Genomic DNA, 18,144 nt, shown 5'->3' on the forward strand with positions numbered 1-18,144 from the left:
TGGCCAGTCGACTGGCCATACGGCCGCTCAACCATTCAATTTTACGCTTTGCAAACAATTTCAAAGTTAGATTCATGTGATTTGATGGAAGGAAGGGTGGAGACACTTACCTGCGTGGCTGCACACGATTTTTCCAGTTCTCGGACGATGGTGAGCGGATCTACCTACTGCGTGCGACTTACACAGACCCGGAAGCTCGTGGTTACAGGCTGCCAACGCTGGAGTGGGTGGTTTTGCTTGCATGCGCTCGCGTTTCATTTTGGATGGCGGTGCTGTGAACGGTATCCACTCGAGCAGGTTGAACTGTTACAGGATCCCCGCGAGGGGTCTCGTAATAGTCCTTTCTCCTTGGGTGCATGCTGCACGATGGCGGTTCTGGCTTCTCGATCACAATCCCGGAGCTCTTGATGCATGTGGTATGAGATTCCATCATTTGTTAATCTTTGGAAATGGCTTTCCCGCGAGAACTCATCGATTTTCTTTGTTTGTGCAGGGACTTGGCCGCATGTCGACACGGGTGGTGGAGCATGGTGACAGCAACGTGCAAGGATGCCAACAGAGGCTTGCATGCATCCAAACCAATCCATGGTCGCGAAATCTCTTTTTAAGATGAATTCTGGCCGTCCAAGATGGAAACCCTAGGAAACCCTAATTTAGCTAGTCTAACCTCTATGATGCAAAGAATGTGAGGGAAACTTCTACCAATGCTGCCATTACTTCTAATAAGTGAAAATGCATGAATCTAATCTACTTTCATCTTAAAAGACATGTTTTTGTATTTTTTCTTTAAGTGGATGGAGTGATTGTGACTTTGTGCTTATTAGGGTTTGGTTGTGCAGATGTGATGCGGAAGGAAGGATAGCTTGGGAAAGGTTGGGGAGGCTAGGAGAGGTCCCCAGAGATCCTTAGCATCAGTCCACAGAGGTTCCTCACGTTCAGAGGCTCAGCAATCGAGTGAGTGGCCTCCTACAGGATGTCTGCAGGGGATTCTACAGGAAACGCAGGGGTTTCTACAGGAAATCTACAAATTGCTACAGGATGACCTACCGTGGGTGTTTGAAGTGATGGTGGAGTGATGGAATGGTAGGGGGAGATGTGTAAGGTAGGAATAAAGCTGGTGATGGCTCAGGAGTGGAGAAGTAGGATGGAGAACGAGTGTATGAAGTGGGTTGATGGATGGAAGGTTATAACAGCGAAATGTCTAAAGAATAAAGTTACGTGAGGAGTGGAGGAGTTTGGGAGATAACAGAGCGGAGCAGAGGTCAAGGATGTGGTTGTATGCATGATCAAGACGAAGAAGAAGGTAATAGAACGATGAAGAACAGTGTAAATGAAACAAATGGCTTATGACTGTCACCAAGATGAAAATTCATTAATCCTATGCTACCTGTGCTATGAACTCAATGAACAGCAATATAAAGCGTGTAGAGGAATGTGCATGAAGCTGTGATGAAGGTGTATGGTGCAAGAGTGAAGTGCATGGAAAGATCTATCATAAACGAGACTATGTTGCAGCATGTATAAAGTGAAGAACTGCGTATTTTTGTGGTTGGTATAGGCTGCACTCCAATCTCCAAACAGAGATGGCAGTGGAGACTTCCTCAACCTTTTTGCTGGAGCTCCAAGAGATTATATCTATCCTCCTATCAAACTTAAGCAACTGAAAGCAAATCACCATAAACTAGTCCTATCTATGCTCATGAAAACGACTAAATTACCAAACTGTGAATTCGAATTGCATGTGAAAATAAACAAACTCAAAGTGCTGGAACGAAATGCAAACACATGACAACACTGAGGAGATCTATTGCTCTCAGGTTGGGCCCTAACCTGAGAGCTATAGCTCCTTGAGAAAACTCAAAACTAGATCAAAATCTGCCTTCTTTATTCATAATCTGATGTCATGCCAAATTGGCTTACAAAAAGGAACAAAGACTGAGCTCTAGCTCGTACTTTCCAATTACAAGAGTAATGCCAAGGTTCAAAAAGCTTCTCTGCAAGGCTACGGCCTCAGTATTTATGCAAAAACGATCATCCAACAGATGTCCTTGATGTTAGGAGCTCGGCTGTCCAACTAAAGTTTAACTGCTGATCCTGTGGGACAGTCATAACTATTGTTCCTGCAGAACAGTTATAACTGCTGTTCCTGTAGAACAGCTGGCTGCTTCTAAGCTCGGTGGGGAGATGGATTGGAGCTCGGAGTTCTTGGTGGGAATCACGAGGAAGGTCCCCAAGACCATGGACATCCTCTCCTAAAAACTAGCAGTGCCACCTCATTGTCTCCTTGTCTCCTTTTTCGTTGTCTTTTTCTCCCTTTTAATGCCAAAAACCTGAAAGCATCATGCATTAGTCACGTAGATAAAATGTCTACCCTTCTTCCTACAAACAACACGAATAAACTAAGAAATGCATGCATAAGCAGTAAAAAGTGAATGGTTTGAGCAAAGCAAGTAGGCCAAATGAGCCCAAATTATACCAAAAATTGGGGCTCATCACAGAGCAATAGCGTTTCGAAGGCTATCTGGCCATACTTCTGGCTCCGTCCAAAGTTTACAAATCAAACAACAAGCTAACTCCCCAGTGGAGTCGCCAAATTGTTGGAGAGGTAAATCCCCTCTACGGACAGAGGTGATCCCTACTAGCCCAGACCGGGTCTAGCAATAATCAAACAATGCTATCACGCAAGTTCCTAATTACAAATTAAAGGTGGATGATGGGAGCCTACTTGGATTCCAACACTAATATTCGTAGAAGAGTCGCCGCTCTCGTTCCTTTGCTACGGCCGGTCACGATCCCCACGATCTCCGTGAATGGACACCTGCACATGCAAAGAACAACACAAATACAAGCATAAAATCCAATAGATGCAATTATATATCGGTCAAAAAAGATATAACTCAAACATCATCACAATGAACAACAAGAGTGGAACCATAATGATAGTCATCTATTATTGATAATCAACAAAGAAGAATACAACCATAGTTCTAACGTCAAATCCTCCTTTGGCTGGGTGATCAGCTACATATGCCTTGCAAAGCTTGTCGATATTGGGAACAAGCCTCTCTCTCTTTGATTATGAACAAAAGAAGATTCTTACAGCAATCTCTTAGACTTTTGAAAGTATAATTCTCCCTATGCTCGAACTAGCTTGTCAAAGGCAACAGAACAAGCTTTTATAGATGGAGGAGAAGGAGATAAGATCAATCACACCATCTATGGGATTGGGTTTATCCTCAAAAAGCTATTATGGATAGAGGAAAGGGAGATACGATGAATCAAGACATCCATGGGATTGGCATTATCCTTAAAAAGCTTCATGAGTCGAAAGGAAAAAATCTTCGCGCGTGCGTTTGTTAAAAAGCTTTCCCAAACTCGGTTGGCGCGGGTATAACTCTGAGACAGAGCGCCAACTGGCATGCCCTCTTTGGAGGATTTCCCCCATTGGCGCGGGTAATACACTGTGGATCCGCGCTAATGGAAAAAGGGGACTTTTTAAGGATATTCTGCAAGAGATGTCTTCAGGGCATATGAAGTCCATACTTAGGGGAACATAATGCAAGTGTCTTCAAGTTATGTCACTTCTCACAGGTCCCGGAATGAGTCCTCCAAAGTGCGGGAAAGGGGTAACAGGGACGGTGACAAATGGTGACAAATTACTGTGTAACAATTACCCTAGAAGGCTGGTGAAATTGCGTCAATGTGGGAGGGGGTGGTTATAATTTCCTCTCCATAAATTTATACTACATTTTTCATAGGCCTTCCTAGAGTGAATTCACACTTCCTGCCCACTTTGAAGCAATTATCTTCCACTTTTCTTTGTCCACCTATTGTTAAGTTGAGCTTTAGTCCTATCTTTGGAGTTTAACCGATTAGTTCTTTTGCATGTGATAGTTATTGATCATTTTTAACTAATTTATAACTCTGCTTACTTCTAGGTCACTCCATTTTAGGATATTTTGCTAATTGTAGGCCTCCTAGTCTCATTTTGGCATTTTTTTGAACCAGGAAAAGTGTTTTTGAGTGAAACTAAGTGCATGCACAAAGAATCCAAACCATGTTCAAATTCGTTTGCCTCTTGAAGAGTCTATATATCGTATTCATGTTCGATGATAATGTCTCATCAAGTGGTCATCAGGTATTCATCTCATGTTCTTTCAATAGTTGAATTTTATCTTTGGTTACTTTGTGAATCTTCTAGCAATTCTTCTCTCTTGTCTCTTGTTTTGCAAGTAGCTAGTTTAGCATTTTCTCACATCTAGATTTTGTGCCTATGATAAAAATAATACATGGTATTAGAGCATAAGCTTTTTTGAAGAATATTGAGTTTTTTTATTGCAAATTTAATAATTTATAATGGTCCATGAGAGAGAGCATGGATCATATATGTTCAATTGACCTCAGTCCCTTCAACTATTTTGACTAGAAGCATAAGATCTTCATGTCGTTGCATAGAAAGGGGCTCTATAGGATCACTATGGATGCTAAAATTGTGCCTAATTCAGCCACTGAGAAAACAAAATACTTCAACAAGATGGATGGTGCTTGTGGGAATCTTTGTTTCTTTGCCAATATCCCCTGATTCATTGCTTTCATATGCATGAGTACAAGACTCCTAAGAAAGTGTGGACCGAATTGTGGGAATTTTTTAGCAAGAAAATGGGTTGAGGGGACACCATCTTAACAATGATATGATCACAATGAATGTCTCCACATTTGAGACTTTATAGTACTAATTCTCCATATTCAAGAGTGTAATGACTTAGGCAAAAGCTTGTGGCATAGATAGAAAAGAAGGTCAACTCATTATTTTGGTGTTTTCTAAGATAGGACCGGAGTACTTCGTTTTTTTCTATTGTTTCCATGCTGCAAAATTATCTATGGGTAAAAATTGGAATATGCCATCAATAGATTATTTGATTGAGTCTCTAATATAAGAGAAGATCAAATTCATACTCATGTGGACTCTTAAGTATTCCAAGGCCCGGACTCTTAGGTATTCCAAGGCCCATACAATAGCAGTGGATGAAACAAGAAAGAAGACTAAGAAAAAGACAAGAAGGAACCAGAGAACAAGAAAAAAAGGAAATTCTCGTAATATTGTCTATTTGTCATTTTTTAATATTTTTTTCTTTATCAATAATTTTTCCATATACCATAATAATTAAAAAAATAGAATGTTAACAATTGTTATCATATTTATAGAATAGAATCTTATTGTTGTGGAGTTCTTGCAACTATGTATCACATATTTATTGAAATTACATCTTAGTATTGGGCTTTGAAGATCAAAAGTTTTGGGTTTGGCAAATCATATAAACATTTTAGTTTGAATTAGCCTCCCATCCTCTTGCTCATTGGATTTAAAAATGGTATCTACCAATCCCTCATGACTCCACTTGTAGATCTTCTTACTTCCTACTCCACTTGCTTGTATTTCCTGGGTACTTCTCTTTTGCTTGCAATTATGAATATTGCATGCATGTCTTTTTTGTGCATACATAATATGAAGAGAGGACAATAGGCGCTAGGGGTCAAAATTGATTCTTGATGCAGGTATAATTCCTTATTGCTAGAAATTCAATGGAAACAAGTAGTATTCAGTCATGCTTGACTAACCAATAGGCCTATAATTCTTATGGCAAAAGATTCTTGTAAGTTATATTTTTTAATGGAAATTTGTGTTGTTGGAGATTTTAAATAATTGTTGTTGATTTTTTTATATTAGAAATGGAAGCGATATTCATAGTATAACATAGTGTTTTGATTAAATTTAAAAAAATCTCATTGCGCTTATTTAAATGATTAGGATATGATTCCATTATATTTGAGAATAAAATTTATGAAATGAAAAAATAAACAATTAGATTAAATTCCCTAAATTATTAAATTTCCTCCATATAATTTAATATAAAATGTAAATAAATAATCATATTAAATTCCTAAAATTATAATATTGATGAACCTTAAATGTACTACTTAATATATAGCACTTAGAATTCTAATATATAAATAAATTTCCGGGTTTAAAATTTCTAAAACTTGACCGAATAGAAGATCTAATATTTAATGCATATATAAAAATTCGAAATTATTTTTTATTTTCATACCAAAAAAACAACAACTTAACTTTTTTATTTTCATACCAAAAAAACAACAACTTAACTGATCAATATTAAAAAATTAATTAAAATACATTTAATTCTTTAAATTGAGATATAGCTCTTTCGTTCCGAGCTTTAAGGCAGGTACTTTTCATGTGTTTTCATGTGGGCCACTTTATTCAAATAATAAAAGATTGATGCACAAGAGAATCGACAAAAGCCACATTGAAATGATATTGACCGGAGCGTACACATTGGCTACTTGATTTTATTAATAATATTATTGGGTACAAATGAGATTTAACATAGCCCCTAAACGAGATTCGTCCCTGGACTTTGTTGATATTTTTGACATAATAACACAAGGGTGTCACATTGAAATGATATTGACCGGAGGGTACACATTGGCTACTTGATTTTATTAATAATATTATTGGGTACAAATGAGATTTAACATAGCCCCCAAACGAGACTCATCACTGGACTTTGTTGATATTTTTGACATAATAACACAAGGGTGCCACATTGAAATGATATTGACCGGAGGGTACACATTGGCTACTTGATTTTATTAATAATATTATTGGGTACAAATGAGATTTAACATAACCCCCAAACGAGACTCGTCACTGGACTTTGTTGATATTTTTGACATAATAACACAAGGGTGCCACATTGAAATGATATTCACTGGAGGGTACACATTGACTACTTGATTTTATTAATAATATTATTGGGTACAAATGAGATTTAACATAGCCCCCAAACGAGAATCGTCACTGGACTTTGTTGATATTTTTGAGATAATAACACATGGGTGCCACATTGAAATGATATTGACTGAAGGGTACACATTGGCTACTTGATTTTATTAATAATATTATTGGGTACAAATGAGATTTAACATAGCCCCCAAACGAGACTCGTCTCACTGGACTTTGTTGATATTTTTGATTTAATAACACAAGGGTTTTGTGCAAAATGATTGGGATGAATGTTAAATCTAGCCAGTATTAGAATGATAAGAGATTAAAATTCTAACATAGCATTGTATTATATTTATTGATCTCACTTTTATCTTTTCTTCATTTATTATAATTGTAGATTTTGAAGTATCTAGATTCTTACATTGAACTTCAAGTCTTAAGCTTAAATTTGAGACTTTAGAGTTTGAAAGATTTTATCAACCATTACTTCAATATTAAAAAAATATAATAAAATTTATTTACAATTTACCCTTAAAAAAAAATCAAAATTGATATGATTTATCGCTATACAGAATTATACAAACAATTAATATTGATAAAAAACTAAAATTAAGCTTATTTCTAAAATAAAATTGAGAAAGTAAGGAAACAACTTATATAAATTACTCAAATACATGCATGTGAAAATTTAAGAGTTTTAAATAACATACCTATATATAACTACCCTCAACCACTAAGATGATTGCATGTGAAAAGACAAGTTATAAATACTCTACTCTATTATTGAAAAGAGTCTCTCAAGGCGGTTTTCAATTGAAAAACATAATTTAAATAACTTAGTTAACCAAACCATTAATAATAATATTATTATTATAACGTTATTATAATAAAATAACGCTATTTTATTAATTAATATTAGTTTGTTTTAAATCCTTACATTTACTAATAGCCCTAGATCTATTAATATTGGAATAATAATATAATAATAATTATTATATTAATGATCAATATTATTCTAGTTAATATTAAATCCTAACTGTCTAAAAGAATTAAATGATCTAATATAAGATATTTTTTATTAATTAGTTAACCAAACCCTTAATAATAATACTATTATTATAACATTATTACAATATTATAATAATTCTTACATTTACTAATATCCCTAGATCTATTAATATTGGAATAATAATATAGCTAATAATATATTAATAGTTATTATATTATTAATCAATATTATTCTAGTTAATATCAAATCCTTACACACTAGTAGATTAGTGTTTTACTAATTAATTTATATTAAATAGTTACCCTAGCCATTAATAATAAGAATAATTTTATTATAGTAATATAATAAAATCTTATATGGCAGGATGTGATGGCACGATCTTAGCTGGGATAGTCGTCATCCTTCTTCTTTATGCTGACGATATTGTTCTTTTGGCAAGGTGCCCATCTGATCTTAATAAGCAACTCAGGCTTCTTAAGGATTTCTGCTCTACCATGGGTATGACTGTTAACACTGACAAAACAAAAGTTATGATTATCAAATCCAAGAAGGACACTTACACTAATTTTATGTATGACAATAATAACTTGGAGGAAGTGTATTCTTACAAGTACCTAGGAATTGATATTCATCACAAGCTCAACTGGAACCATAGCATTGAGAAAAGGATTAATGGGGGGTGGAAAGCTTACTTTCGTCTTGAAAATAATTGTAAAATAGCAAACCTTGTAATGTGGGATAAAAAGAAGTTCCTCTTTGAAACTTTAGTCACTCCTGTTATCTTATATGGCTGTGAGGTTTGGGGTTGCAGCATCTCCAGAGAATCATGGAGAAAGATTGAGCAAATCCAGAAACGTTTTATAACTTATAACCTAAAAATTAAAAGTAATACACCCTATCCTATTCTCCTTATAGAAGCAGGTCTTTCCCCTATTGAGAACCTAGCTATGCTTAGGTTTCTGTTGTACAAGCACAAAATCAGTAACATAGACGATCATAGACTTCCTAAGCTAGCTTTAAATTCTAGCCAAAACCACCTAAGGCTCAATTGAGGGTGGCATAAGGACACAAGGGCCTGGTTAAACTATTGGGAGATCAACGAAAATGATGCATTGCAAAACATAAATAACATTAAAGATATTGTTACTTCTAAGTTCAAAGAAAAAATGTGGTGTGAGAAAGACTTAGCGGCTAAAAGAAAATTAAGTTATTATAAGAAGGTCATCAATCCCACCCTAGAAGATCAAAAGTATCTCTCTACTTTAACTAGCTCAAAGAAGAAAATCAATATAGCAAAGATTAGAACGAACTCTCATGAGCTCCATAGTGAAACAGGTCGTTGGGCAGTTCCTAAAATGCCATGGACGGAAAGGATCTTGCATATATGTGAGAATAGGAACATCGAGGATGAAAACCACTTCCTCTTAGAATGCCCCGTGTATAACCACATCAAATCTCAGTTTCACAATCTTTGTTACAATACTGACCTTCCTAGCCTTTTACAATGTGAAAATTATAGTGAGCTCGGGAGGCTTCTCTCCAAGCTTTTTGAGCATAGGAATAAAATCTTAAATCAAAATAGATAATTTGTTTCTTTAGGTCCGATAGACCATTATTTGGTCTCAGTGGACGTTAACTATCATCATCATCATCATCAATATTAATATTATTCAATTACTAATAATACAAGTTAACAATTTTATCATATTCCCTAGATTTTTTACTCATGATCGGTTAACTTTTTACTTAAAATAAAATTTAAAATAAGATTCTTTTTAACATAATAATATTATAGGCAAATATAGCCGTTTCGGGGTCAATTATAGCCATTTGCCCAGTCCAGTTTAATATAGTCGTTTTTTATTGAAACCTAGCCGTTGGAAGGTCTCCTCTCCCTATTTAATATGTAGCCATGATCTGATTCTTCAACTTGTCAACCAACTCGTTGATTCGAAGCGTGTGAACAAATGTATTATCATGTAATTTACGCTGAAAAACTTTTCATAAATATAATTTAAATAAAAGAAACATATTAAATCCCATAATAAAACCGCATAGATTTAGATTATATTAATGAATAAAACGACTTGGAAAATTGCCGACATAAAATGACAATTACAACATCATAATAATACATACATAATAAATATTTTTGAATTTGAAACAAAATCAGTAAAAATCGCATCATATTATGACCTTTTTATATACACAAAAAGTCATGCACTAAATAATAATAATAAATCATTTTGGGTATTTTTTTATATATATGTACTAAACAACAATAATAATAATAAATAGTTTTCAACACGCAAAAGCCATGTTCTTTTCCGAAGTTTTTGCGATTTTCTAAGACCATGAACCAAGGGGGCCACCTAATTCAAACCATTCGGATTTTTTTACGACAATGAACCAAGGGGGCCACCTCATTCAAACAATTCGGACTTGATTGGTTGAGATGAATTTATGGTACAAAGTAGACTTGACTTATGAAGACTAAGGCACATTGAAATGGTATTGACATAATAACACCAGGGTGCCACATTGAAATGATATTCACTGGAGGGTACACATTGGCTACTTGATTTTATTAATAATATTATTGGGTACAAATGAGATTTAACATAGCCCCCAAACGAGAATCGTCACTGGATTTTGGTGATATTTTTGAGATAATAACACATGGGTGCCACATTGAAATGATATTGACTGAAGGGTACACATTGGCTACTTGATTTTATTAATAATATTATTGGGTACAAATGAGATTTAACATAGCCCCCAAACGAGACTCGTCTCACTGGACTTTGTTGATATTTTTGATTTAATAACACAAGGGTTTTGTGCAAAATGATTGGGATGAATGTTAAATCTAGCCAGTTTTAGAATGATAAGAGATTAAAATTCTAACATAGCATTGTATTATATTTATTGATCTCACTTTTATCTTTTCTTCATTTATTATAATTGTAGATTTTGAAGTATCTAGATTCTTACATTGAACTTCAAGTCTTAAGCTTAAATTTGAGACTTTAGAGTTTGAAAGATTTTATCAACCATTACTTCAATATTAAAAAAATATAATAAAATTTATTTACAATTTACCCTTAAAAAAAATCAAAATTGATATGATTTATCGCTATACAAAAATATACAAACAATTAATATTGATAAAAAACTAAAATTAAGCTTATTTCTAAAATAAAATTGAGAAAGTAAGGAAACAACTTATATAAATTACTCAAATACATGCATGTGAAAATTTAAGAGTTTTAAATAACATACCTATATATAACTACCCTTAACCACTAAGATGATTGCATGTGAAAAGACAAGTTATAAATACTCTACTCTATTATTGAAAAGAGTCTCTCAAGGCGGTTTTCAATTGAAAAACATAATTTAAATAACTTAGTTAACCAAACCATTAATAATAATATTATTATTATAATAAAATAACGCTATTTTATTAATTAATATTAGTTCGTTTTAAATCCTTACATTTACTAATATCCCTAGATCTATTAATATTGGAATAATAATATAATAATAATTATTATATTAATGATCAATATTATTCTAGTTAATATTAAATCCTAACTGTCTAAAAGAATTAAATGATATTTTTTATTAATTAGTTAACCAAACCCTTAATAATAATACTATTATTATAACATTATTACAATATTATAATAATTCTTACATTTACTAATATCCCTAGATCTATTAATATTGGAATAATAATATAGCTAATAATATATTAATAGTTATTATATTATTAATCAATATTATTCTAGTTAATATCAAATCCTTACACACTAGTAGATTAGTGTTTTACTAATTAATTTATATTAAATAGTTACCCTAGCCATTAATAATAAGAATAATTCTATTATAATAATATAATATTAATATTATTCAATTACTAATAATACAAGTTAACAATTTTATCATATTCCCTAGATTTTTTTACTCATAATCGGTTAACTTTTTACTTAAAATAAAATTTAAAATAAGATTTTTTTTAACATAATAATATTGTAGGCAAATATAGCCATTTCGGGGTCAGTTATAGCCATTTGCCCAGTCCAGTCTAATATAGTCGTTTTTCAGTCAAAACCTAGACGTTGGAAGGTCTGCTCTCCCTATTTAATATGTAGCCATGATCTGATTCTTCAACTTGTCAACCACACTGGTTGGTTCGAAGCGTGTAGACAAATGTATTATTCTGTGATTTACGCTGAAAAACTTTTCGTAAATATAATTTAAATAAGAGCCCAGAATATACGTCGATGAGTTTTGAAAACAGCACAGATTTAGATTATATTAATGGGTAAAACGACTGGGAGAATTGCGGACATAAAATGACAATTTCAACATCATAATAATACATACATAATAAATATTTTTGAATTTGAAAAAAAATCAGTAAAAATCGCATCATATTATGACCCTTTTATATACAGAAAAGTCATGTACTAAATAATAATAATAAATCATTTTGGGTATTTTTTTATATATATGTACTAAACAACAATAAGAATAATATATAGTTTTCAACACGCATTTCAGAATCGATAGGCATTTCAGAAATGAAATAAAATCAGCGTTGGATTATGTTTACAGGTCGGTCACCGTAGCCTTATCATCATTCTTTGTTGTGCTAATTTATATGTGGAATACAATGTACGTGCGATTATAACCATAAATTATCGATCTTGGTCTGCAGCTATTGGAGCGAGAAAGGCATTGGATGTGGTAGAGAGAGTGTTGTTACTGATCTCAACTCAACTGCCTTGGGGTTCCGAACTCTTCGACTACACGGATTTCCGGTGTCCTCAGGTACATTTTATTACTAAATCGGCGGTTTCAGAAAAGTTGAATCCTAGTATCTGTAATTTTTCGTCCTCTCTCATGGATCTGCTTTAATAAATGTTGTCATTTTATTTCATCTCAGATGTTTTGGAAGTTTTCAAAGATCAAAATGGGAAGTTTGCAGGCTGCTCTGCCAATGCTCAGACAGAGGCAGAGATGAGAGGCATTCTCAATTTATTTAGGGCCTCCCTTCTTGCATTTCCTGGGGAGAAAGTCCTGGAAGAAGCTCAAATATTCTGTACATCATATTTAAAGGAAGCCCTAAAAACGGTTCCGATCTCCAATGGTAGTCTTTCGGGAGAGGTGAGGCAGGATACCCCTTCAAATTCACAAAATAGCGTATTTTATTGTATGTGGTTAAATGTTTTTATAGCAACAATATTGTGGCTGGCAGATTGAATACGTTATTGAATATGGTTGGCTCACAAATTTCCCGAGATTGGAAGCAAGAAATTATATTGACGTATTTGGAAAGGACACTATTCCCTGTGATAAGTAAGTACAATATATTTATATTATATATTGGAGTAGGCCCATTATTTCATTTCATATAATATATATATATATTGGAGTAGGCCCATTATTTCATTTCATCAAAGTCATCTAAATTAAGGGAATTTAATGTTAAATCCACTTTGCATTTAACTTTTCAGGACGACGACCAAGAACCAGAAGCTTTTAGAACTTGCAAAATTGGAGTTCAATATCTTTCACTCCTTACAGCAAAAAGAGTTAAAACAGCTCTCCAGGTAATGATCAGCTGTCTCCACGATTATTTATTATGACTTTTTTACAGACAAATTCGGATTTGAGTGGTCTCATATTCAAAAAAAAAATTATTTTGTGTGCAGATGGTGGAAAGATTCGGGTTTCTCTCAACTGACATTCACTCGGCATCGTCACGTGGAATTCTACACTTTGGCCTCCTGCATTGCCACTGAGCCCAAACATTCAGCATTCAGATTGGGCTTTGCCAAAACGTGTTATCTTGGAATAGTTCTGGACGACATCTATGACACTTTCGGAACGATGGAGGAGCTCGAACTCTTCACAGCCGCAATTAAGAGGTAGAGGTGGTGATGACTAATTAGCTTCCTTAGATCGAGGTGGTGATGACCAATTAGCTTCCTTAGATCGATCGATCGTTTAATCCAATAAAAAATAGCAACTAACTGTGTGTGCGTATGATGATCAGATGGGATCCGTCCGCCAGGGACTGCCTTCCAGAATATATGAAAGGCATATATATGGTGTTTTACGATTGCGTTAATCAAATGGCTCGAGAAGCGGAGAAGAGTCAAGGCCGAGACACGCTCACCTATGCTCGAAATACGGTAGGGAAAATATTAACCCATACATACACATTTGAAGTGAAAAAACATATTTATTTTCTTCTGATGATAATGTTCATAGGTTTGTAAAATATTGGGGTATCCAAACTCAGCCTCACTTAAGTCGCTTTGCATGTACTGTACTGGTGTGCAGTGGGAAGCCGTATTTGATGCGTTTTGGAAGAAGCAAAGTGGATGTCCAGCGGTTATATACCGACGTTTGAGGAGTATTTGGAGAACGGGAAGGTGAGTTTTGGGTATCGAGCAGCCACACTGCAACCCATTCTCACGTTGGATATTCCCCTCCCCCTTCACGTCCTGCAGGAGATTGATTTCCCATCCAGTTTCAATGACGCGGCATCTTCCATCCTTCGACTACGAGGTGACGTGTGCGGCTACCAGGTAAATTGGTATTGCAGCTTCTATCTCAAATCAAACACAAAGTAGTACAGTTAACTGGTTTTGGAGTTGAAATGAAATTGAATCATATTGAACGCATGGCATGGGATGGTGAATGCAGGCCGAGCGGAGCCGTGGTGAAGAAGCTTCCTCTATATCCTGCTATATGAAGGACAACCCTGGAGCAACAGAAGAAGATGCTCTCAATCACATAAAGAGCATGATAGAGGAAAAGATGAAAGAAATAAATTGGGAGTTTCTGAAACCAGACACCAATGTTCCCATCTCCTCCAAGAAACATGCTTTTGACATTCTGAGAGCTTTCTACCACCTCTACAAATACCGAGATGGCTTCAGCATTGCCAACAGTGAAACAAAGAATTTGGTCATGCGAACTGTACTTGAACCTCTGTCTCTCTAACCCTCCCAGATACAAATCACAAAGTATGTCATCTGGGTGGCATTCCTAGTATGTGTAAATGGTAGGCCATTTGTGTAAACTCCAAGGCACATTAGCCATATTTTTTTTCCATGGTTGATTAAAGACTATGATTTCTAATAGCCATATTTTTTTCCATGGTTGATTAAATACTATGATTTTTAATAATTATAGTCCCCAGGTTTTACATTATCTTTATGTCTATGGGTTACCAATTCCTTTTGTTAATTTAAAAGTTTGAAATAATTTAACAATCATTTACTAATTAAAATGAAAGACCTTATTGCGTACATGCTACAAAGGTTTATTTAGTAATTAAAATGAAAGGTACATGCTACAAAGGTTTATTTAGTAATTAAAATGAAAGGCCTTATTCCATACAAAGTAAAGGTTTATTGCATTACGTTACTATTAAAATAAGAATATTTTCCCAAAACTCAAGGGCACATTACCCATATCTATTTCCATTGTGTTGACTCAGTAGTAACGTAATTTTATGATTTTGAATTTATTTTTTATCGATGAGGATTGACTCCATATGTATAGGTAGGGAGTTACTTATTAATTCAAGAATCATTTAGAAAATGAAATGAAAGATTTTATGGTGTATAAATGTGTTTTTTTAATACTGGATATTTTTTCTCGCTTATAGTATTATTGAATGGTAGGGAATATTGTTTTACATAGATAATATATTGTTTTATTAATTGGTTATGCATACATTTCACTAATCAATTTTACAAAGAAACCAATAAAACCATAAAAACAAATCTCATGACAACATTCACTCCATGTGTGTTCTTTGTTGTACCATGTTTGCACCCATTAATGAAAAATCAAGCTGCAACAATAACATATCAGTGGCTCTGACATATAGTAGAAAATAACTTGACGTCATGGACCACTGAGCGATGTCCTATGTGGATTCTGAATTGGCTCTTGTTGTAGTCCTCTTTTATATCTAAAATGAAGTCTTTCATCTTCAAGAGGTTGAAAATAGTTGTAGAACAAACCTTTAAATCTGGGATCCTAGAGACGAGCGTCCAATAGATCTATGAAAAAAGACTTATAACACGACCCAAATGTCTACATTCAGTTCTGCAAACCAAACACTGGGTATCCCGTGAAAATAAATTCATTGTTCTTTAATTCATTGGTCAAACGATCCTCAAATATGAATTGCTGAGAGATATTTACCACCCTTTTAGAGCAACAATATTTGATTCTTTGGATCATAATTGTGTTGAGAAGCTTCCATCCGAAAAACATGCATATTTGGATGCGAAAAGGTTTTCCAGCTTCTCGTATTTGTACATCAGCACCTACGCGGAAGACACCCAAAACACGTCAAAGAGGTGCAAGAAATGCAAGTGACGAAGTTTATTTTTATAATTACGTGACCAATACAAATGCCCCTTATCCTCAACAGAATGGCGACCTACCCAATCCTCACCCAATGGTGGTGCCTATACCAAGAGCTGGACTGATGGGTTCATTTATGCCTTCTCCAAAGGAAATTTCTCTCGAGGTGACGACACCATTAGAAAAAAAATGATCTAGTGGTTCGCTCAACAGATTACTTGAGTAAATTCAATTTCCATTTAAACTGAAGATTCTCTCTTAATGAACTTCAGGTCTCAATTCGAATGGATCTGTCATAGCCACATTGTGCACCTATAATAAAACACATTCATATGTTGTTACGATGGCAATTTGATAGATGCTTCACACAAGCTCGATAGAAAAGAAACATCCACATGATCTCTTTGCCACTGGCTCTTGTTAAGGCCGTGAATTGCCCTCTTTTTGACATCTCTTTTACGATCATCTCCATCTTTTTCACATATACGTTTTCTACATTTCCAAGCTATAAGGCCATCTAGGACATGCTCAGGCATAATAAAAGGTATCATTCATCATAACTTATAATCTATAGTTTCTTTGTGGAATATAATCGAAACATCTCTATGGATACCGAAATGTACAACTTCTATATCTAATCAGTGTTTCTGCAGCTCAACCCATGGTTAGACAAGTTCCTCCGAGCTTAAAGGAGATAAAAATACATGGATGGACGCCAAATGATAAGCATATAAACATCCACCTATCGCACCTACCTGCAAAATCACAGAGCTCGAGAATTTTGTGATAGAAAAATATTAAGAGGGGGGTGAATCAATATTTTAAACTACTTAAACTTTTCTTTTCTCATTTAAATTTCTATACACAACTGTTATGAGGTAAACCTGCGTATGTAAGTGACTGTGATGAAGACAAGTAGCGTATGTCCAGTTCACCAACTATTTGAGTTGATTAATCATCTATTTAACTTGAACCAGTACATCAATACTTCAATAAACATTAATTAAACAATAATCATGTGCAGTAAGAACATAATAAGTCATCACACACAAGAAACACACGAACACCGAGATTTTTAGGTGGAAACCCAATGTGGGAAGAAAACCATTGTTGTTGTCGTCTCTAACTTCTTCCTTTATTATAAAGAGAAATTTCTTCAATACTTGTACTAGCGCATACTCGTACTAGTACGCAGGCACCCACCTACAGAAAGCTACAACCTTCTCTCGTTTTCCATATTCTATGTGAAGGGAGCTACAACCCCCTTATCTTATGTTCTTTGTGGATCACTTTTCAGAATATTTCAAACTGGATCCATTCCAAATATCAGACAAGAATATTGAAACCAACATTGTATCAAATCACTGAACCAACTTCATCAACAAATCATTAAATAAACCAAATATCGAATCTCAAACCACTTATTGTTCATCACAAAAACCAGATCTTGTCACTTCAAACCCTGTTCAACATTATATCAGAATATATGCGCTATTATTATGAGACATACCAATGTATATATATATATGCTTTCCCTTCGACTAACCCACATATAGATCTCTAAACACTGAACCCTGAAATTGAATCACTGCACTATTGAAATCAATCACTGAAATGCATATTGACCTTGTCACAGGTCTCTGAACCAAATACAGATCGTCTCATAGAAGCATCATTCATAACATAATCAGTTCAACATCAATCAGCACTGCCAAACATAGATCATCATGGAAGACTTCATCAGTCGACAACAACAAACAAAACAAGACTGATCAGACATCATATACCTCAAAACCCTAGCATATGTACGCAGCCCTTATAAGGCACTTCTGGGTATGTATGTTCCTTTCAAGAAGCATACCCGCGTACAAATTTTCCCATTCTGCAGAATTGATACGCAACTACCCAAAATCCAATCCAT

General features: G+C 34.5%; 1 pseudogene across 1 annotated transcript; it reads left to right on the forward strand.

Moving 5' to 3' along the window:
* Positions 1-12,109: 12,109 nt before the first annotated feature.
* On the forward strand, positions 12,110-14,983 carry LOC149174237 ((E,E)-alpha-farnesene synthase-like; annotated as a pseudogene). The gene is made up of 10 exons (XR_016258299.1): positions 12,110-12,150; positions 12,390-12,443; positions 12,547-12,659; positions 12,775-12,995; positions 13,087-13,187; positions 13,346-13,441; positions 13,544-13,759; positions 13,888-14,026; positions 14,178-14,425; positions 14,544-14,983. The product of XR_016258299.1 is annotated as a (E,E)-alpha-farnesene synthase-like (transcript).
* Positions 14,984-18,144: the final 3,161 nt, after the last annotated feature.

Source organism: Pinus tabuliformis, chromosome 4_1 (genome assembly GCF_031772625.1).
Source record: "Pinus tabuliformis cultivar Carrire ecotype Pingquan chromosome 4_1, CPIR1, whole genome shotgun sequence".
NCBI lineage: Eukaryota > Viridiplantae > Streptophyta > Pinopsida > Pinales > Pinaceae > Pinus > Pinus tabuliformis.